The sequence below is a fragment of the Octopus sinensis genome, linkage group LG10 (assembly GCF_006345805.1).
Source record: "Octopus sinensis linkage group LG10, ASM634580v1, whole genome shotgun sequence".
NCBI classification, from domain to species: domain Eukaryota; kingdom Metazoa; phylum Mollusca; class Cephalopoda; order Octopoda; family Octopodidae; genus Octopus; species Octopus sinensis.
Genome location: NC_043006.1, coordinates 89,377,039 through 89,400,848, shown reverse-complemented (window position 1 = coordinate 89,400,848; position 23,810 = coordinate 89,377,039). Strand labels below are relative to the sequence as shown.

The following is a 23,810-nucleotide window of genomic DNA, read 5'->3' as shown; positions in this document are numbered from 1 at the left end:
ATTTAAAATTAAATTATTTAAATTTAAAATTTTTAATTTATATTTATAGATTTTTATATTTTTTATATTTTTTAAATTTTAAATTTATAAATTTTTAAACTTTTCATTTTTAATATTTATATTTATTTATTTATTTATATATTTTTATAACTATCAAAAAGTATAAAAAAGTTTAATATAATGTAATAAGTAAAACCACTACATACGTTTCATGGCCATAACCCAATTCGAATTACAATAATTTAAATTCAATTAAAAATTCGAATTATAATCATAGTCAATCTTCAGGTTAAAGATAATAGTTAAATAGATAAGCAAATATATTTAAACAATATTTTTTAAGAAATAAATAAAATAATAATTTTTCTTATAAAAACCCTATTATCAAATTAGAAACTTTAACGATTAGGATTATTTCATACAATCCAATTATAATGTTAAATATTAATTTTTAAGGTAAAAATAGATATAAAATGGCTATAAAAACCTAATAAAGTCACGAATAACCTAATCTAAGTTATAGTCAATATCTAATTACCAAATTATTTAACAAAAAAGTAATCACTATTCATATTTTTAAATCTAAGTTCAAATCTAATAATTATAAAATATTTAAGAATAATAACTAAATTATTATCAATAAATATTAAGATCTAAAATTTTCTCTATCAATAAATATATATACGTATAATGAAAACTAAATAAATTAATTATTCCATTATTATTTACGAAATATATTAAAAAATTAAAGATGAAAAAGCAAATTATAAACGTATAACCTATCTTTAAAAAACCGTATAACTATTTAACGATCAATATATCTCGTTGGCCAATTAGTAACTTGCAAAAACCGTATAGTTATAATCTAATAATGAAATACATATCTTCAACAACTAAATACTTATACAATCAAATTATCAATCCTTAGTTATATAGTATTGAATATAATACAAAATAACATAAATTATTAAAATAACTTTAATAAAAAGGTTTACTTAGCTTTTAAAAAATTGTGTCATTAACTAAACTAATAATAAACAAATGGAAAATTCTTTCAACACTGAAAACTACGAATATATTTTATCAATGAAAAATACTAATACAAATTATCAATGGAAATGGCTATATTTAAGCTATAATAGAACAAAGTCACTATTAGAGATATCTATGAATATATAATATGGCTTAAAAAAACATAATAAACTCACAAATATCCTTAACTCAGTTATAGTCCAAAAATTTAATTACCAAATTATTTAACTAAATAATCATTATTCATATTTAAGATTTAAGTACACATCTAATAATTATAAAATATTTAAGAATAATAACTAAATTATTATCAACAAATATAGTGATTAAAATCTAAAATTTACGCTATCAATAAATTTATAGACATATAAAGAAAAATAAATAAATTAATTTATCCAATACTACTTACATAAATATTGTGTCTATGTTTGTCCCCCCACCATTGCTTGACAACCGATGCTGTTGTGTTTACATCCCCGAAACTTAGCAGTTCGGTGAAAGAGTACGATAGAATAAGTACTAGGCTTACAAAGAATAAGTTCTGAGGTCGATTTCTCGATTAAAAAAGGCAGTGCTCCAGCATGGCCACAGTCAAATGACTGAAACAAGTAAAAGAGTAAAAGAATACATATATACTAGAAATAAAATAAATATATATTGGGGAAAAAAAGGCACATATCAAGCAGAGGTCAGCAATGCCTGTGCAGAATTTTAGGTCCAATATGGGTTGCATGACACCTCATAGACCCTCTCCATTTTATTGACATTATCCAGAGACAAGTCGGAGCAAGATATCTGGTGCCAATATGAGTCACAGGCTCAGGGATGTGGGTGCCCCATGATCTCTAGCACTTACCAAAGATCCCCAAAATGTCCATTCCCTGCATATCTAGCTTTATATCAGAAGGACCTTCTCCTAGAGACATGCTTCTTGAGGAGCTGAGGGGTACCTCACTCCCAGTGGTCTTTCAGCATGCCGGACACCATCCCGGAATTTCTGCGTACTCGTGCTATTGCTAGATAGCCGTTGAGCCTGCACTAGGTTCATCCGACCTTTCAACAGGTCTTGTTTTTAATCCTAATGGGTTTCTAGCAACCCTCTGCACCAGGATAGTCTGGTGGTGGTGCCAGTTTCGTCGCCAGCAACCCAACCATGCAACAGATTGTACTGGATTCCATGTTACCAGTAGCACTTATGAGAGCCTCATAAATGTCAGGTCACTTATGAGACATGCATGCATGCATACATACAGGCATACATACATACATACATACATACATACATACATACATGTACAATGGGCTTCCATACAGATTCTATCCACCAGATTCTTTCACAAGGCATTGGGTGACCCAAGGCTATAGTAGAAGGCATTTGTTCAGGGTACTGTGCAATGGAACTGAACCCAAAACCACATAGTTGTAATGGGAGCTCCTTAACCACACAGCTATAGCTGTTATCTTTTTTTCTTTTTTCACAAAGAAGTACTTGATTTAAGGAAGAATGGCAATACTCCATGGCCCTGACAGATGGTTTATGAAAGTAGTTAGCATTTAGTTTGAAATTCTAAATACTGTTATTAGACTTGTAGTTGAATGCATCTAGTAAAATACAAAAGCATTAAAAGCCTAAAGGGACCCAAACTCCCTAATGAGGTTTTTTTAGTTATGTGTTCAGATCTTACTTCATGGAAAGCCCCAAAAAATAAACTACATACCGAATATAATAATATTTTCTTCTGAGATAATGAGAGCAAATATAACAGAAATATGTTATGTCCAAAACACACTGTATGTGAAATATTACTCTAAAACACTGAATACAAAGATATCACCATACATGCATATTTGGAAAATATCTATTGTGTAAAGACCACATATATAGAAAATTGTATCATATAGGAAAGCATCAAATATACAAAATTTATCAAATATGAAGTGGTATAACAATAAAAAAAATTTGTAACTAGTAAGAAAATATTATCACTCAAATATACAGTATATTCCAGTTATGAATATATTGCAATGTAAATGACATTTCTGTATGTGTATACATACACATACACACACACGCACACACACACATATATAAATAGATGCATTTATACATATACATACATATATATATATACATCTATATACACATACGCACTCATGTATACATACATATATGTATATTCACATATATGTATATATATACATACACACACATATATGAATGTATACATATACATACATGCATATACACACACACACATATACATTATATATATATCACAAATTTTTAGAAAGCATATTTCATATTTTGTTATTACAAAACAAATGTACATATAAACTGGCTAAATATTGAAATAATAAAACTCAATTGCTCATACGATCTCTAATATTCAGCTATTACAACTCAAATATTTTATATTTATCAAATATTAAAAAAAAAAGAGAAACATATCGAATATACATAAATTATGATATTAATTTAATGAGAAAACTATAGCATATTTCACTGTAGATCAAAATTGAAATATTTTCCACTCTATTTTGGGGTTTCTTTTTTTTTTTTTAAATATTTTCTTCTTTTTTCACACTTTCTCTTGTTTCTTATTATTTTTTTCTTATATAAACTTGAATTTTTCCCAGTCTGATGTTGTCATGGAAATAATTTGCAATTATTTACATTTCATGAGTATTTCAATTTCTTTTGTATAAACCCAAATTTCCAAGACTTTCCAACTTGTTATTTATGCAATTCTGAGATTGTTTGAGACTATTTATGCAGCTATTTTGATGCTGTCATTTCAAGTGAAAAAAACTCTTTTCAGTAAACATAAAGAAATAATATTTAAAAAAGACATACAAGAGAGAAGTCTTGAAAAAAGCTATGAAGGGCTAATGCAATTTCTTTGAAATGAAATGAGAAGATAATTGTTGAAAAGGAGAAAAAGGGGGTTCAGAATCTTTCTTCTTTCTTCCTTTAGAGTTGTTGCTTGGTCTATAGGAACTCTCTTCTATGGATTAGAAATGATGAACATAGTTCAATTTAGCTTCTTTTTCATTCAGCTGCCCTCATTTCATCAACTGAGAGACCACTTCATTTTGTCTGATAGTCTATTCATGTTGCAGTAGTTTGTCTATATCTTTTTGCTTGTGCCAGTAACCAAGGGATCACTGCAGCCAAGACACTGCCACCCTATACTACATAACAACAACATTTAACCTTATGAATAAATACTGATTATGACTTCTAAGCTCCACATTTACCCTCATACGTTTTTATGTAACTAAACACATCAAGTGAAAGCCATGCTAGATTCTAAAAGTAAAAATAATCCTTTCAAAGAGTGGTTAGACAGCAGGATGCCACCAGCTTCCTGTCCAGCCATAAGGTCCAAGAAATTCTGTTTTAAGGCATTTGGTGCTGCAGGAATGTCAATCTCACTTCCAATAACACCATGTGACCTGTCTTGACCAATAGCAGCCCAGTTAGGGGTAGCTATCTTGGACTGCCTACATCACGCCATTCAGCTAACTGGGTCTAACAAACTAGGTTTCTGTAAGAAGCCTATAAAACTTTAAATTATATGGGACTGAATCAAACTGTATTAAATGATGATGATGGTGATGATGATGATGAGGAGGAGGAGGAAGAGCTTGAAGGACTACTACATACTGTGAAAGCATTCAGTGATGACACTTGATTGGAATTTGGTCTTTATAAATGTGCCAAAGCCACTTTCCAGATAGGGAAACTGAAGACCTCACATTCAGTAGTGTTGGATGTTGACACATTCATAAAAGAACTGGAGCAGGAACAAACTTACAAATACCTCAGGATAAATGAAGACTCAAGCATTCAACATGCAAGTATGAAAGAGAAGATCAGGAAGGAATGTTACAGCAGAGTTCACGCAGTCCTAAAATCTGAGTTAAATGCATGCAACAAGGTGTTAGCTATAAATTCCTTAGCAGTTCTTGTTATTTGTAGTTTCAATGTGTTGAACTGGAATACGAGTGAAATAAGGAAGATTGACAGGAAAATCCATAAGCTGCTGACTTGCAATGAGATGCACCACCCAGAGGTAAACACAGATCGTCTTTACCTACCCAGAGCTCAAGGAGGTTGAGGCTTGATCCAATTTGAAATCTACAAAACCACGACAATTGGACTAGTAAAATATCTTGAAACATCTAACAACTGGATGCCAAAGTTCGTTGAAAACCATTAAAGACATAAGACGCTTCATTCTGTTATGAAGAAGAGAAAAAAATTTTCAAGTGAGTTCATGCATAATACCCAGGTTGAACAGCATGATGGAAGTGCAGCAACTGCAGTTGCAAAGGTGAAATCAATAGCAAAGAAAAACGCGCTTGAACAATTGGCTGATAGGTGGGAACAAAAACTTCTGCATGGCAAATATGTGATTCATAGCAAACAAGCTGGTGTAGGTCAAAAGCACACCTATCAGTGGCTATGGAGCTCAGGGCTAAAGGCAGAGAGTGAAGACTTTATCTTAGCTGCCCAAGATCAGAGCTTATTGATCAGAAACTATCAAGCCAATGTGATGCAAAATGGTGTAAACCCGATGGAATAGAAACAGTCGACCCCCTAATCTCTGGATGTAAGGTTTTAGCACCTGTGGAGTACAAATCAAGACATGACAGCGTTGGCTAATATCTACATTAAAAAATGTGTCGGCATTATAAAATCAAAACTGCTGACAAAAGGTACTAGCACCACTCTGAGGGAGAAAAATGTAACAATTTTTTGGGACTTTCCAGTATGTACAGATTGAACCGTCAAGGCAAATAAACCAGATATTGTTGTGAAAGACAAAAGCAATAAAGTCTGTTTTTTGATTGACATGAGCATACCCTGTGACCATAATATCTCAGCAAAAGAATTTGATAAGTTCAGAAAATATAAAGATTTCCTGATTGAAATCAAAAAGATGTGGCATCTCAAGACAGTTACAATACCAGTGATTGTGGGAGCACCCGGAATGATCAAAAAAGAAATTGAAAATTATTTACAAATGATCCCTGGCTTGCCATCCATGCAGGAAGTGCAAAGGATTGTCTTAACTGGTGCATCACACATATTGAGAAGAGCATTTTTGCTGTAAATTTTCTCTCCTCCTTCACTTTATTTTATTTGTTTACTTTTCTATTTTTTATTTTTTCCTTTCTCTCTCTGTCTCTCTTCCCCTTTTTCTCTATTACACAACTCTGTAAATGAACAATCTGGTGTGCTTGTTTTAATGGCCTACCAATGTATACAGTACGTTTCTCTGCCCTAGGTGTCAGGAAGACACTCGGCAAAAAAATGGAAACAGAATTGAAAGAAGATGCAAATAAAAATAATAATAATAATAACTGGCAGAAAGAAACTGAGGAGCAGTGGAGTAGAAGTCTCTGCATGGACAGTATATACTTCAAAGTCGAAATGCTGATGTAGACCAAGCAACAACCCATCAGTGGCATACTGTAACATCTCTTTTCATTCTCTCACCCCAGGACGCTGTGTGTGTTTTGGCAAGTGACTGTAACAAAGATGCGGTTTAAAAGTAAAAATAATAGTAATAGTAATAATAATAATAATAATAATAATAATGATTAATTCTTTTTATTGGCCACAAGGGCTGACACACATGATTAGAAAACATAAACGGACAAAACAGGACGAAAGGTTAAAAAGGGTTTTGTCCGTTTGTAAAAATCCATGGAAAAAAACTGTAACAACAAAAATATTTAACAATGAAAAACTCCCAATAGGGGTAGGCGCTTCGAAAGGTTCCTGGTGGAAAAACCCATAAAAGCCAACGGGAGCCTGGTCAAAAAGTTGGGTAGAGAGCCCCTTTCTCCTTTTATAAGACCTTTTTCAATCACAGGCGAAACCTGAGAATTGGTCCATTTACACTGGCCATTCTTGCACAATTCACCCACCTTTCAGAAAACTTGCTATCAGACAGCACTCTCCTCTCTAACCTCATCTTCCTTTTCAAGTGAAACTTGAAAAAGTTGATGAGGTCTTGACCAAAGAGGAAAGTGTCTGACATTAGCCCTTTCAAACGGGTCCACCATACAACCTCTTTTGCCACAGCCACTAGGCACAGGAAAACGGCCTCACCCTCCTTGTTAAAGGAGGTCGGCGGGGCAATCTTCACTATGGATTCAGCTGATAGCCGGATCCGTCCTATATGTGACAGTAGCTGTTCAACATAAACCCATAGTTCAGCAATACTCGGGCACTGGACGAGTGCGTGCCGAACGGTTTCGTCGTCCTGGCAACACCTCGGGCAGGCCCGGCTGACGGCACTTCCGTGTCGGTAGAGTTTATCCCGAACAGGCAGAGCCCCTTGGTAGCACTACCAGGTGAGCGACCTCTGGAAATTATCCATTGGCCCCAGCCCGAAAGTCCTTCCGAACAGACCGCACAGTTTGTTATCATCAACGCCTAGAGTTTCCCCGAGAACGTCGTCGCATTTTTCCTCCACTAACCTTCTATAAAACATTAGAGTGTAACTAAAACCGATCGCATTGCCTGCCTGGCGGAGGGCGGAGAGAGCTTGACAGCACTCGAGGTGCCAAGCGCCCTTTCTCGGTCTACGTTTGATCCAGGTCTGCAGCTCTGTCAAAGAAGAGACGAGCTGCGGAAAGTCGCGTCTAACAAAAGACGATCACACCTGTTCACCGTCTAGGAAACGCTTGAGATGTCACAGCCTGAGCGCATGTCTGCGCATCAGTAACCACGGCATGCCAAGGCCTCCGTTCAGCGGTCGTTGACAGCAGATGGATCGCCTGACCAGTGGCACCTGACCCTTCCACAAAAAGTCGAAGAGCAGGCGTACCAGCTTGGCCAACCAGCGTTCGGGACAAGGGACGACGGTCAAGCAGTAATATATGACGGATGCGATGTACGCATTCGCCACCTCCACTCGACCTTTCAGGGACAGCTTCCTATTGGCCCATTTCTGGGTGAGACGTGCCACCCTGCTCGTCACTTCTTCCCAGTTTTTATCCACCTGGAGGTCCGGACCGAACCAGACCCCGAGCAGTTTAACGGGTCCGTCTGTCCAGCTCCCTATGACACTGTTGGACGGCATGGGCTTGCCTCTCCAGGTGCCCAGTTGCAAGCCCACAGACTTTTCCGCGTTAATCTTTGCCCCTGTCACCACTTCGTACTCGTTTAGTGTCTCGCCAATCGTTTAGTGTCTCGTTTAGTGGCTCGACACCATCACGGTGACGTCGTCAGCATAGGCAGACACACTGTTTCCACCTCCTAGATCGTGCAGGATATCCCTCAAAGCCTCCAACTTGCGCAGTAATGGCTCGAGAGTCAATATGTACAAGAGGAAGGAGAGAGGGCATCCTTGGCGGACTGAACGCGAGATGTCAAACGGTTCCGAAAGGTGACCGTTTACCCATATCACCGAGCAGATGTTGCCATATAAAGCAGCGATCCACCCGCGGAAGACTGAACCGAAGTCAGCTGCCTTGAGAGAAGGCTTTACTCTGATCTAAATTGATCAAAGCCCCACCCATGCCAGCGTCGTTACCCACCCTCTCTATGATGTAGTGCATGGAGGTTGTCGTGTATCGACCTGGTCGGCACGGTGCATGTCTTCGTCTTGCCAACCAGCTTGTCCACGACAAGCGCCAATCTCTTGGCTAGCACCTTGGCCAAAATCTTCAACTCTGCATTGAACAGAGTGATGGGCCGAAAATTCCCTATAATGTCTCCCTTGTTTGGGTCATTTTTTAGCAAAGCCACCACCCCTCGACAGACGTTTTGCTGCCAGTTGCAGTAGACGTTTGCCAACAGGCCCGCAAACAAGTCTGGCATTGAAGTGTAAAGCTCCCGGCGATCTACCTCTCATGCAACTCTTCATCGCTTCCTCCACTTCCCAGGCAGATATCGGTCCTTCGCAGCACTCTGCCTCGCTGTCCGAGAGTTGCGGTAGGCCGTCCAGGTACACACCGAAGTCTGTACCGTTGTCCGTTCCACCGCTCGTCCCAAACAGTTGAGCAAAGTGCCGCTGAAACACCGCACACATCTGCTTCGGTTCGGTAACCTCGCACCTGTTCTGGTCCACCAAAGACCGAATAGTTGCTTTGATGCCTCGCTTCGCCTCCGCCACGCGGGCCCATCGAGCGGCTCTAGTCCCCTCCCCGCTTAGCGAACGTGCCTTAGCTCTGACAACACAGCCTTCGTGTTTGGTGTCAAAGTGTTGGTCGAGGGCCAACCTTGCCGCCAACACGTCGGTCGCGATGCCAGTCTCAAGAGCCTCGTCTAGTTTCTTAACTAAATCCCGCCCTCTCTCCCTATGTTCAATAGCTAGAGTCTTACTAAACCTAATAGACTCTACTCTAATTGTTCTCTTGAGGGCAAACCACCAGTTGTTGTTAATGATTGCCCCTGTGAGCGCCCGTTTAACTAGTAAAATAATCGGTCTCTGTAAGCTTTGCACGCCGTTAACGACGCGTTCAGCTTCCAGTAGCCGGGTCCCTGTCTATGTAGCCTATCTAAGTCGACCGTACAGATCACGAATTTGTGGTCCGTGTAGTCGACTAGGTGGAATTGTGGACACTCTATGCTGTCCTTATCCGCTGGCCTACTAAACACTCTATCTAAGTACGATCTAGACGACCCGATGCGATTGGTCCAAGTCCACATTGGCACATTCGGGTTGTCTAGTCGAAACCTGTCGGACAGCTGAAAGCATTCGAGTAGGTTGGCGAGGCTCTTGCACCCTCCTCTCCTATCAGATGCTCCCCTGCCCATCCGATCGAAACGTTCGCCTAAGACAGCGTTGCATCCCAAACTAGCACTAGAGTGCGTGACGTTCCCAGGAAAACTTGCAGACGTTTGAAATAATCTGACTGCCCTGCTCCTGTCGGAGCGTAGGCAGCCAGCAGTCTGAAAGTACCACCATCACTACCGTCTACGTCGAGGACCACCAACTTCCCTTCCGGATCCAGGAAGTCTGTCCTTATTTTCAAGTCCAGGCCCTTCCGAAACAACACCGCAGTACCACCACCGCCCGCTCCCAGCCGACACGGAGATAGAAAGATCTCGTATCCGCCGAAAAGGGCTGCAAGTTCCTGCGGGTCGGAAAGCCTGGTTTCACTAATGGCTGCTACATCCACATCATAAAACCTCAGGTCGTTTAACAGGTGGCCCGGTTTCCAAGGTGACCCAAGGCCTCTCACATTCAAGCAACCGATTCTAAGTTTTGCCATGTTTCAAAGGTGACAAAAAAATAAAAGGAGAAAAAGGCTCTACTTACTGTTGTTGGTGGTGGGGGTGACTCTCTTGTGCTTTTGCACGGGTGTTTCTACAATATTTTTATAAAGTTTCTTTGAGAAACTTCTCCCTAGCAACCCGACATCGTTAGGGAATATTTGTTTTATGTCACTATATGTTTTTTCGTTAATTTTAATGGTGAGAATGTGTGCTGGTGGTGTGTTGTGTGTAGGTATTATGAAATCCGTAATGTTTGTACTTGCGTTGTCTTTTAGATATGAAACGAGTTTTTCATTTTTTTCTGTTTATGGCTGTAATCGTGTCTGTGTGTGTTGGTGTGTGAGGCAGTGGCAGTAGTGGTGTCGAAAGTGTTGTTGTTGTTGTGAATGTTTGTTGTTGTTGTTGATGTTGGGAAGCACTATTTGTTCGTGCTTCCCCTGTGCGTCTTTTTGCTTTCTCTTCCTCTTCTTCTTTGGAGGCACTGTGTGCCATTCACTTTTCTCGGTATCAGTGCTCGCACAATCCGAGCTGTCCTGATCCAGAAAGGGGATGGCTGTCGGGTCCGCTTCAGCAGCAGGGCGAAAAATTGTTGGTTCTGCTGGTAGCAGTGGTGTTGCTGTATCTGTTGGTGATGGTGACGGTGTCGGTGATTCTTCTTCTTCCTTTTTTTGGTTGTTGTTTTTCTTGGTGCTGAGGTTGGTGTTTGTTGTTGGAGGTGGTGTCATTCGTCGTGGTGGTGGTGGTGGTGATGGTATTGGTGGTGTGGCAGTCTTTGGTGTTTCTTGTTGTTGTTGTTGTTGTTGTTGTTGTTGTTGTTGTTGTTGTTGTTGTTGTTGTTGTTGTTGTTGTTGTTGTTGTTGTTGTTGTTGTTGTTGTTGTTGTTGTTGTTGTTGTTGCTGCTGCTGCTGCCGCCGCCGCCGCCGCCGCCGCCGCCTCCTCCTCCTCCTCCTCCTCCGCCTCTTGACGTCTGCCTCCATTCTTTTTTTGTAAATGGGGCAGTCCCTCTTTAGATGGCTTCTGCTGCTGCAGAGGTAATATTTTGGCTTTTATCCCTCCATAGTAACGTGCAGCCTGGTTCCGTCCGGCAAATTTACTGAGTCAGGTATGGCATTAATGTTTTCCTGCTGGATTTGTACCAGCAGTTGAACTCCCATACCTGACCAGTTTTTTTCCCTCATTCTTCGTACATCTAGAATAGTGGCAGTGTCCTCTATGTCATAGAGGACAGCCGCCACCAGCCATGATATATTTAGTTCGGGGGATACTGTGTCGATTTTTATTTTTTGGACCCTCCGCCCGAGGTATGTTGGGACCAGGAACAAATTTTCATTTTGCAAGGGCAAAATGGCATGCGCCCTTGTATCCTCCTCTGTTGGGAAGCGAACCTCCACGGTTCCGAAACGCTTCCCTCTGGTGACATAGCTCTTTTTGGTCCATATGGGCTTCAGAGCTATTTCCAATTGTTGGGGTGTTGCGTTGATTACTCTTTTGTTTTTCTTGTCGAAAACCTTGTAAAGTATTGTTTTCTTGTTTGTGTCATTTATGAGTTGTTGAGGTGTATTGAGGAAAACACTGTTTCCCTCTTTTCTCAGCAACTCCTTTGCGCTTTTTAATTGGTCTATTGTAACTTTTACTTCCTCCGAGTTTTCTTTTGTAGCGGAGGCGAAATCGCTACAATGGCTTGTTATATTGTTGCTGGTGGTGGTGTCGGTGTGGCTGCTGGTCATTTTCTTTGCTTCTTTCTCTGGTACTGGAGCACTGGTGGAAGGAAGAGAAGGAAAATCTTCATTGACGTCAAAGGTGATGCCATCGTTGTCGCTTTTCTTTGCAACGGTCTTTCTTCCGTCCTTCTCCAGTACTGGAACACTGGTAGAGGGAAGAGGAGGGAAATCTTCAATGACGTCAAAAGTGACGCCTTCGTTTTCATTTTCATTTGGAACATTTTGCGTGCCGGCACGTTCCTTCGAAAACTTTTGTTTGCCTTTTAAGGCACGAAATGGGCGGTTTGGAGAAATGTTCAAATCAATTTTTTCTTGTGGCGGGGGTGGTGTTCGAAGAAGGGAACAGCCAACTGTTCTCTTTAACGACATTTTTTCAATATGTATGTGAATGTAATTTTAAAAAGTCAATATTTCAAACGAAAATTTTACCCCTAATGGGGTAAAATTTTGCCTAACCAACTAGCTCCGCAAGAAGTTAGTCGGCTTGGCCCCACAAATATCCAAAAATATTTACACTTTTAAATAAATTTCCAACAGAAATGGTGCAAAACTTACGCAGCTTCTGGAGACACGTCCGTCCGCTCGAGAAGAAATAATAATAATAATAATAATAATAATAATAATAAAGGTACTCCAGGCATGTGTCTGATGTACCCTTATCAGAGAGGTAGTTATAATAGGTATACTAGGCCTCGTATATTTTACCCGAGTGTCACTTTTATGGCATGCTCTGCTCTCTCACTCAATAATAATAATAATCTTTTCTACTATAGACACAAACCCTGAAATTTTAGGGGAGGGGACTAGTCAATTATATTAACCCCAGTGTTTCACTGGTATTTCATTTATTGACCCCAAAAGGATGAAAGGCAAAGTTGACGCCAGTGGAATTTGAACCCAGAATGCAAAGACAGATGATATGCTGCTAAGCATTTTACCCAGCATACTAATGATATATATATATGACGATGATGATATATATTCATATATAAATTAGACTGGCCCTCGTGCCAAGACTAGCCCTTGTGCCGGTGGCACTTCAAAAGCACCCACTACACTCTCGGAGTGGATGGCGTTAGGAAGGGCATCAAGCTGTAGAAAGTCTGCCAGATCAGATTGGTTCCTGGCGCAGCCATCTGGTTTGCCAGTCCTCAGTGAAATCGTCCAACCCATGCTAGCATGGAAAGCGGACAGTAAATGATGATGATGATGAAGATGATGATATATGTATATATATGTCTATATATATATATGCATATGCATACATATATATAATTTCTGCTGCTTTTAAATAAAGCATATTACTCTACCTCTGGTATTTGAGTACTCTTTTTTCCACCTTGTTTGACATTTATGTGTTTACTCCGGTATATATATATATATATATATATATATATATATATATATATATGATAGAAATATTAAAATTACTAAGTCTCTCTAAAGGAGGGCTAGTCTTGGCACGAGGGCCAGTCTAATTTATATATGAATATATATCATCATCATCATCGTCATATATATATATCATTAGTATACTGGGTAATATATATATATACTAGCAGCTAAGCCCGGTTTCACCCGGTCTGTTTGGATAATGTAGCTGTGATCACTTTCGGTTAGGCATAATCTATAACACCGTTACTCAACCTTATCATTTCGGGTCCTCTGTTTCAATTGGAGCCTCCAGCTGTATGAAAATTTCCTGACTCCCCACCCCTGTCAGAAAACAGCTTCAGGAGTTGTGAAGAACGAATTTGTACATAGTCTGTTTCTGAGAGCTATTCTATTGGACCTTTGTCTAATCATTAAAACATTGGGTGATCTTTCGATATGGAAACACATGACTATCACTTACAAACCACTTATAAACCACATGTATTTATTTACATTTTTGGAAATGATTGTCGGTTTCCATACAAAAAATTTTATTATTTTAATATAGAGTTGAAGTTGGCATGAAAGCAAAAGTGACAGAGAGAGCATGATTGTATGAGTGAAGTTCTTTTGAAGTTGGCCTGAAGCGGAAGAATTGATGTGTGTACATGCATGCATGTGTGTGTGCGTGTTTGATGGGGTGTGCAAGACAGAATGTGTGGTTTGTGTGTATGTATGTGTGTGAGAGAGAGAGAAAGAGGGAGAGACAGATAACTGAAATTTTTTATTCGCTTTAGTAGTGAGTGAATGTGTGAGTGATTGACAGAGAAAAAGTGAGAGAGATTATGTATGTATGAATGGTTTCAGTGACACACACATATACACATGCAGGTTGTTATGTATGTATGTATACATAGATGTATGTATCTGTGTATAGCCAAGAAAGAGAGCTAACTGAAATTTTGTTATTCACTTTTTGTAGTGAGTGTATGTGTGAGTGACTGACAGAGAAAAGGAGAGAGAGGTTATGTATGTATATGTGTGTGTATATGTATGAATGGCTTTGGCTGGCTGTCATCCTGTACTCTCCTTGTTGCTAGCGAAATGGTATATGCTGGCTGTGTGAGCAACTGGTTGGTTTAATGGCAGGGGAATTCCATTAGAAAAAGTTTTAATCGATTTTCTTGGTAACTATGGGAACTAGGAAAAAATACAAACCGCATTGCAATCTATGCACCCGTCTCCACATGTGTGCCATTTTTCACAGGAATCCACCCAGCTGTTTGGCTGTGAACCTCAAGACAAGAAAGAATACAATGCATTCCCATGTCCAATTTATATTATAGATACATTTATATAGTAAATCCCCAAAACACAACAAAGAAGAAACACAAGAAAAAAGCAACAATGTGAGGACATGGTACATGCACAGTATTAGCAGGTGCTCAGGGAAGGAAAGAAAAGTAGTTTTACATTTTGAGCAAGTCTCTTCATCAGAAACTGGAGATGGAGGAAAGTCCAAGAGAAAAGGTAGATGGAGGAAAAAAATCACCAATGATCCACATGTGGTTACATATATATATATATAAATGGGGAGCTGCACCAAGTTTCAGTTTGATTTGGCATGGTTCCTACAGTTGGTGTTAGGAAGGGCATCCAGCTATAGAAACCATGCCAAATAAGATTGAAATGTGGTGCAGCTCCCCAGCTTACCAGTTTGCAGATAAATCATCCAACCCATGCCAGCATGGAATATAGATGTTAAACGATGATGATGATATATAAATTATATAAATATCTATGTGTATGTCTGTGCTTTTGCTTGTTGCTCCCTCTGCTTGACAACTGGAGTCCATTTCTTTACATCGCTGTAACTTAGCAGTTCAATATAAGCAATTGATAGAATAAGTTCCAGACTGAAAAGTAAACACTGGTGTTGATCTGTTTGACATATTCCTTTAATGTGCTGCCCCAGCATAGCCACAGTTCACTTACTGAAACAAGCAAAAAGTTAGATTATATGACAAAATTTTCCCAGTTTTAGCTTATTGGGAGTTAGTGCAGCTAAATTTTGGAATGAAGTTACCAATTTCTGTGGTCCTCTTTAGTATTTCAGTAATATATTTAGTAGTAGTCCTCAATGATGGCAAATTCTAAAACAAAATATTGCAATTTTCACTGCATTGTACTTCTGATACTCAATAGTCACGTTCTTGGCCTGCAAAAAGCAATTATGTTCTTTCTTGCTCAGAATCTTCGTTCCATCAGTAATTTCAAATCTAAGAGCTATCCAAAATTTATTTAAATTCCTTTCAGTGCATTATTATGGCATTAATTTGGATCATAATTCTAAAAGCAATTCACTTTTATTATAACATTGTTCTTTTAGCCAAGAATGTTATGGTTGTTGTGGAAGAGAAGAATGGGAAATACTTATTCAATGAGCTAGCCACAGTTCACTTACTGAAACAAGCAAAAAGTTAGATTATATGACAAAATTTTCCCAGTTTTAGCTTATTGGGAGTTAGTGCAGCTAAATTTTGGAATGAAGTTACCAATTTCTGTGGTCCTCTTTAGTATTTCAGTAATATATTTAGTAGTAGTCCTCAATGATGGCAAATTCTAAAACAAAATATTGCAATTTTCACTGCATTGTACTTCTGATACTCAATAGTCACGTTCTTGGCCTGCAAAAAGCAATTATGTTCTTTCTTGCTCAGAATCTTCGTTCCATCAGTAATTTCAAATCTAAGAGCTATCCAAAATTTATTTAAATTCCTTTCAGTGCATTATTATGGCATTAATTTGGATCATAATTCTAAAAGCAATTCACTTTTATTATAACATTGTTCTTTTAGCCAAGAATGTTATGGTTGTTGTGGAAGAGAAGAATGGGAAATACTTATTCAATGAGCTAAATTCTTTATACTAAAAATGAGACAGTCTCATTGTTGAAGCTAAACTTATTGTTGAAAATATTAGAAACCTAATTAAATTTTCCAACAAAATACAGAAGATGAAAAAACGTTCTTTAGTTAAGGTAGAGAAAGTGATAAATATACTAATTCTACAACTACTTAAGGTAGAAGTAGTGTACACTGTATTTCACTCTGTGATTTGAAAGATTTAAAAAAGATTCAATACTGCCTCATATTTTAATGATATATTAAGATTCATTTGGAAATAATATCTGGAAAAGGAAAGGGATTAGATTGTATAAAATATTGGAAGTAACAACTATATGAGGTAAATCTACAAAAGTCTATATTCACCAAATGATGCTTCAGCTGAAATGAAGAACATTTGCACTCATCAAGTGATATTTCAGTTGTGAAGGGAACATAGAATGATACCATGCATCCATGCATCCTCCCTTCAGATAAAAATAATTAAGTATGGAGACAGTAAAAGAAGCCAAGTTTACAGCAATAGTATAACTCCAATCTAGAATGAAATATTACATTTCTACGATTTAGTGCAAAAATAATGTCTCAGATTGAGCCTTCCACTTGGTTTCATAATTGTCTTTAAGTAATGATGTCAATGAATATGAGTTGTGGACCTTGTGATTCTGAGCGAAATAGTAATGAACAGTTTATCCATCACTCAGAACAAGAAGAGCACTTGTCTATGCCATGTTCGATCAATTATAAAGAAAACTGACTCACAATATTTAAGATATTGATATACTGATAGACATAAAAGTTGAAATATTCCATTAAATCACAACATGGGCACAGGCATGGCTGTCTCATTAAAAGGTTTGCTTTGAAACTGCATGATTTTAGATTCCATTGTGTGATATCTTGGGAAAGTGTCATCTATAGCCCTGGGTCAGCCAAAGCTTTGTGACTGATTTTAGTAAACAGAAACTAAAAGTATCCCCTCATATATATATATCTGTCTGTCTAGCTGTCTGTCTTTCAGTTTTACTTCAAGACTTCTAGTTAATAGAGAGTCGGTTTGTAACCTAGATCCAAAGCTCCTTCATTGGAATTTCAACAACAACAGGGTATTTTTGCATGTATGTATGTATATGTACAGTATTTGGAGTCCCTGCATGTGCGCAGATTTATGTTTTGTTTTATGTAGGTATACTCATGCATATAGTTACATGTCTAGACATGTACATATATATACTTTCTGGTTTTGAGAGGCCTAATTTTTCAAGATTGGTACTTAGGCAGTGTGTTACATATCCCAGTGCCACAATAATTACAGGTATAAACCTGGACTTGTAATTTGGGTAGAGCAGCTGTAGATTTCACAGGCCTCTGAGAGTGGAGTAATTGGTGCCATTGATTGGTGTCATTAATGTTATTCTGAAACTTTGCAATGTCTTTTAAAAACATATGAACAAGGAAAGAATTCTAGAAGACTGACATTCTGGGAAGGAAGGAGTGTGCATAATGATTAATGCGGGCTTGGGAAGGTTGGGGACAAACACACACATGCACACACACTCACACTCACACAGGTATAGCAGAAAACAGTATAGATCTGCAAGTATTTCACTGCAACAAAATGTAGAGATGATTAGGTTTAGGATCAGCAAAGACAAAAGTGATGAAGAGTGACAATACTATGGACCAAGAAGCAGTTATTAATTTCTACCAGAACAAGTAGAAATGAACCAATTCACCTCTCTGGATAGTGTTGTAAGCAGCACTAGTGATGTGAAATTGCAGGCTTGGAAGTGCAGTAACAGTGTTCCAGTATATGAGAGTGACTTCAAACATCAACATTAATATGAAGTTGCATCTGTTTAACTCCATCATTCTGTCCCCTGAAATCTCTGTCATTGACATTTGGAAGAATACAGTAAGGATGGGTAGAGAACCAAATGTATTGCATGAAAGGTATCTCAGAATGATCCTAAAGGTTATCTGGTGTGACTGTGTTACAAATAACAAAATTCTGAGAAGAGCAGGGTCACAGCAAGAAAGTGTAGCGAAGTGTTGATTCTGCCCAGCTAGACACATTCTTCATCTGTCCAATTAGCAACACTTAAAGGTAGCCATGACTTGGGTACCACCTATTAACAGGCTTAAAAGGGACAAATCACTTGATGATGGATATTTCAAGATGATGTGAAAATATTCAACATTATGTGGAATGGATGTGAAAGAGTAACAACCTACTAAGCTTGATGGAGGAAGCTTGCTGCCCATAGCCCTGAGTAGCATACGGTGACCAAAAGCTAACATGTGTATAAAGGAATAAAACATTTTTGGTTGTATACAGATTAGTATATTGGCAATAATAGCAGAGAAAATTCTCAATCAAGGAAATTAAATAGAATAAAGTAGACTTTTTTCATTCAAGAATTTTTCATCTAGTGCTTGAGAATGCTTATCCCTTTAGCATTGAAACTGGCCATAACCAGCCAAAAAATTCTTCCTGTCTTATATTCAAACTGGTCAAATCTGACCGCTCACACCAATCCTATCATTGTAAAAATCAATAGTTACCTCATCAAAATCCCAAAGCTACAAGATAATGCATGATTAATTTGAAACAATGTTAATTAATAAACATTACTTTTGACAGAATAATTTGAATGCTAAAGGGTTACACTACCACAACTCTTAAATATAACAAAATATTCTGTTTTATTTTAATTTATTTTGTTTCTTTCCATTTCCTTGGAAAATCTGAAGATTTCTGAAACTGTATATAAATAAACTAAGGACCAATCCCTTCATTTCTTCTAACAGCAATATTGTTCACTAATTGTGGTGTAAGACAAATAAAATAGCACCGTTTACTTGAAATTAACACAGTAATGGTTGGCAGAAGAAATTTACTTAATATGAATGGAAAATCAAAGAAACCATTCCAACTTGTGACTATGGGGCAGAAAAGTAGAGATGATTTCAAATGGGTCCCTGTGATGATGATAGTAATGGCAGGAGGAGGAGGACAGACAAAACAATAAAGATGCAATTAATGATACAAACATGAGAAATCATTAGCAGTAAAATGTATTTGGCACCTTCCACCATTAAACGACCCAATCCCAATAGTATTAATATTTATCATTTTTATGGTTTTCCAGTGTAAGAACTTGATGCTCACTGAGAGAATTCTTTGCATCTCTCTCCACTTAAATAGCTTTGCTCTAAATTATACCACTTTGTTGCAAATACAAATACTCTTCAAACGCTGCTCTTTTACTCAGACTCACCCATGTCACAGATGCTTTCCAAAATGTCATCTCACTCAAACCTTGCTTGAGTACACATACAGCACATGACATCAGATGAGAGATCACTGAAAAATTCAAACCATACATTAATGCTACCAGAAGATGCAAACTCTGCATTGCAGAAAATAGCATAAATAATTCTAAGGAGCTTATGTCACTCAGTTTTGGACCAAAATACAAATGCTGAGATTTTCATTTCTTGCATACATGGGGAAAATTCATACTTTGGCTTGTAGAGTTTTATTTGTTTAATCTTTTACCTTTTCTTTTACTTCTTTCAGGCATTGTGGACTACAGCCATGATAGAATATCATCTTGGGGGGGGGGGGTAGTCAAGCAGATAGGCCCCCAGTCCTTTTTTTTAAAGTTTAGTACTTATTTTGTCACTCTCTTTTGTTGAAGTGCTAAGTTATGGGAATATAAGAAAATTGTCACTGGTTCTTGAGTGGTGGGGCAGACAAGCACAGAGACACACACATATTTAATTTCCATCTTCCAAATTCATTTACAAAGAATTGTTTAGCCCAAGATGTTGTGCAGTGAGATTGAACCAGGAACTACATGCTTGGAAAGTGAAATTTTAAACCACATTGCTAAATCTATGTCTATGATCCTTAATTATAATGTATATGTTGGTGACCAGTGAAGGTATGTGGCCTAGTAAAAAGGTGTTGGTCTCATGGTCATATAACTATGAGTTCAGTTTCTGTATCAGCTGACACATGAAGTACTTTGAGCAAGCAAAGTACTTCATTTCACAATGCAGGCTCTCTCTCTCTCTCTCTCCTTCTCCCTTTCTCCCTTTCTCTCTCTCTCTCTCCAGCTGTTGCATTCTGAATGTTCCACTGAGCCAAGAGTGTCTATGTCAGTCTACAACTCTACAAATACCTAAAATAATTAATGAAAATATGGTATATGTAACCAAGTTCTCCACACTTCCAAATGGCAGCCATAGTTTTAGATCTTTATACTAGTTTCCAATTAACTTTATATCATAAAGTATGTTATTGTCTTTGGTTTATTTATTTATTTTGTAGCATGCATTTAGTAAACAACAGCAATGCTGGTTACAGGTTCCCAGTGAACCAATCCCTGGATTACTGTATCTTGTATAATGAGAATGACAACGAATGCACTTCATGCAAAATAAATACTCCACACACTACAAGGTGGTATCATAAAGCTCCTGGACTAGTCCTATGGCACACCAACAGATGGCAACACATAGCTGTGTGTGCAGTGAGAGCTAGCAGTGACCTTCATGAGACAGTGGTCAAGTGGCATTGCTGTTTGTGTTTTTGTGATTACATGTATGCTGTAGTCTGCAATTTTGTCATGGACTGGAAGTTGGAACAAAGAGCCAAAGTGAAATTTTGTGTTAAACTTAGGAAGTCTGCTACAGAGACATTGAACATGCTTTGGCAAGCTAACAGCAACTAGGCAGTGGGTTGTACACAATGTTTCAAGGCATACAGGTGCTTCAGAAGCAGAAGAACATTCTTGGAAGATGATTAGCAATCTGGAAGGCCTGCCATGAGTGTCACCCCTGGAAATGTGGAGAAAATTCATCAGTTTGTGGCATGAGGATCGTTGGAGGAAAATCAACAACATTGCTGGTGCTCTTGGTCTGTCGTATGGGGCCATGCAAGTAATCCTAATGCCTGAATTGAACATGTAACATGTTTCTGATAAATTTGTCCCCCACCTGCTGACCACTGAGCAGAAAGAACATTGTGTCATGATCTGTCAAGATCTCAGTCAGCCTGCTGCTGGTGACCCATCCTTCATGTTGAGGATCATCACTTCTGATGAGAGTTGGGTCAACAGGTATGACCCTAAGATGAAGCAGCAGTCATCATAATGGAAGAGGCCTTCATCTTCACAACTAGAGAAGGCATGACAGAGCTGTGGCTCATCATTTTTTACTACATTCATAGTATTGTGATTTGAGAATCCGTCCCCCTCCTGGGCCAGACTGTCAATCGAGAGTTCTGCTTTGATGTTTTGAAGCATTTGGGGGAGGACATTCAGCAAAGTGACTAAATCTATGAAGCGCAAAAAGTTGGATTCTTCGCAACAACAATGCCCCTGTTGCCAAGCTTTCCTCACTCATGAGTTTCTCACCAAAAACAACATGGTATTGCTTCTGCACCTGCTCTATTCACCAGATTTAGCACCTGTGGACTTCCATCACTTCCCCAAGGTTGCTGTTTTAACACCATTGTTGAAATCAAGAGCTAATCACAGGTCTTCAACTAACTTACGGAAAACAACTTCGAGGCTGGATTCCAAAAGCAGCAGGACACTGTGACCAGTGCCTTGTTACTCAAAAGGTGACTATTTTGAAGGAGATGATGTCATAAATTTAGTAAATAAGTTATTTTTTTATTAAGCATAACAAGTCCAGGAAGCTTTTGATAGCACTCATATTTATGATTAAATGTCCCGATTTTTGGTCACCTTGTTGATACTTATATGTCTGCATATGTACATCAATGAAAGAGAGAGAGAAAGACACACACACATGAACTTCTTTCTTGGAGCTATAATTTTTTACAACATATTTGTTGTGGATAACTATTGATTGCTGCCAATGCTGGATCTGTGTACAATTCAAAAAGTCAGCAAGAAGCCATTGAATGGAACTGAAAGTAGATTTTCTATGGCCAGATATTCTTTGTTTCCAACCCATGTCTATTTCCAAACAAGGTAATATTTTCCCATGGTCAGACATGCTTTTGCAGAATATTGGGAATGAATGCCACTGCTTATGTGACAGTGACATTCATTTACAACTATCAGGTTACATCAAAGTAAAGACAAACATACACACACAAACTTCTCAGTTTTCTTTTTCCAAATTCCACTCCCAAGACACTGGTCAACCTAAGGTTATGTTAAGAGACATTTGCCCAGTGCACTGCGCCATGATTCAGAACTTCTAAACCCCGAAGCTATACCTGTGCTCTTTTCCCTAAGCCATGTATTGGACATATAGAAAAATAAACCAAGAAATTAATGTTTAAATCAGCTGTATCAGTTCAACTGTAGATTTTGTAAAGATAATAAAACTAAACACTTCTCTTGACCAGCACTTTTAAAAAGAAAAGGTTCCCTACTGTTACACCTTTGCTTCATTCACCACTATCTTCTCCAGACTATTATGGCTGTCTTTCTTCAATCATTATTCACAGCAGCAGCAGCACCACCACCACCGACAACAACAACAACAATAAAATAGTCACTAGTGTAACATCAGTTTGTTTAATTACTGCTCCATAAACACTCGAAAACCCCTACAAGCAGTGTCCATGACAGGCTTCCTATTGAGTTACATTTAATTCACTTAGGTTTTGTCTTTCAAAGGACCATTAATATTTCCTTCGCCAGTCTTTGCTGCCAGACCATTTTAAACATCCACTCCCCACCAGGTTACCAGCAGAAGCCCATTTATTTGTGTTCTTTCATTGAAAATCTATCTCTCTTTAGATAATCCTTATCATAGTAGATCATTTTATTGGTTTTTATATGTTTTGCTTTTTATTATTTTTTTTGATAGTAATAATAATGAATCAGTTATGTGTTATATCAAAGGACAAAGATAGAAGTTGGTTAGAGAAAGAAAGGATGAAAAATAAGATGATTTGATAATAAAAATGTTTGATTGGAAGTTTTAAGATTTCTTTTAGCTGCTAGTATCTTTCTACTCTACTACAATAACAATAAATGTGTTGAGGCCCATTTTCCTACTAAAATTGCCTTGCAAGGACCCCATGACAGGCTTCTAATTATACTTATGATCACTTTCTGAGCCAGTGGTTTACAATTAGATGCACATCATGTCTTCATCCCTTTTAGTTATCCCTTTTACACTATGCAAGTTTACCATGTACCTGTTCTAAAACAAATGCACCACCTCATAAGCAGCAACTCTACTAATCTCTGTATTCTACTGTAAATTCAACTTTGATAGCGAACAAGTATTTAACTGTAGCTTTGTTTTCTACTAACAGCTTCCAACTGTACTATTCTCTACATTTTACTTCTTGTTGGCAATTAAATTTATAGCTTTATAATTTTCTATCTGCTAGATTCATTGTAAATAAACAGCTAGTTAATGCTATACTTTGCTAACCTCTCTATAAGTGATTCTTTATTAGCAATAAAAGGGTTAACACTATACTTTGCTATCTGCTGGTGTATCTCAATTGCACTGTGTGGTAAATTCACCTGT

At 37.8% G+C, this 23,810-nt stretch overlaps 1 protein-coding gene across 2 annotated transcripts in view; it reads left to right on the top strand.

Moving 5' to 3' along the window:
- LOC115216561 (THUMP domain-containing protein 3-like) overlaps nt 1-23,810 on the top strand; it is a 419,115-nt gene that overhangs the window by 184,238 nt on the left and 211,067 nt on the right. The window lies entirely within an intron of this gene.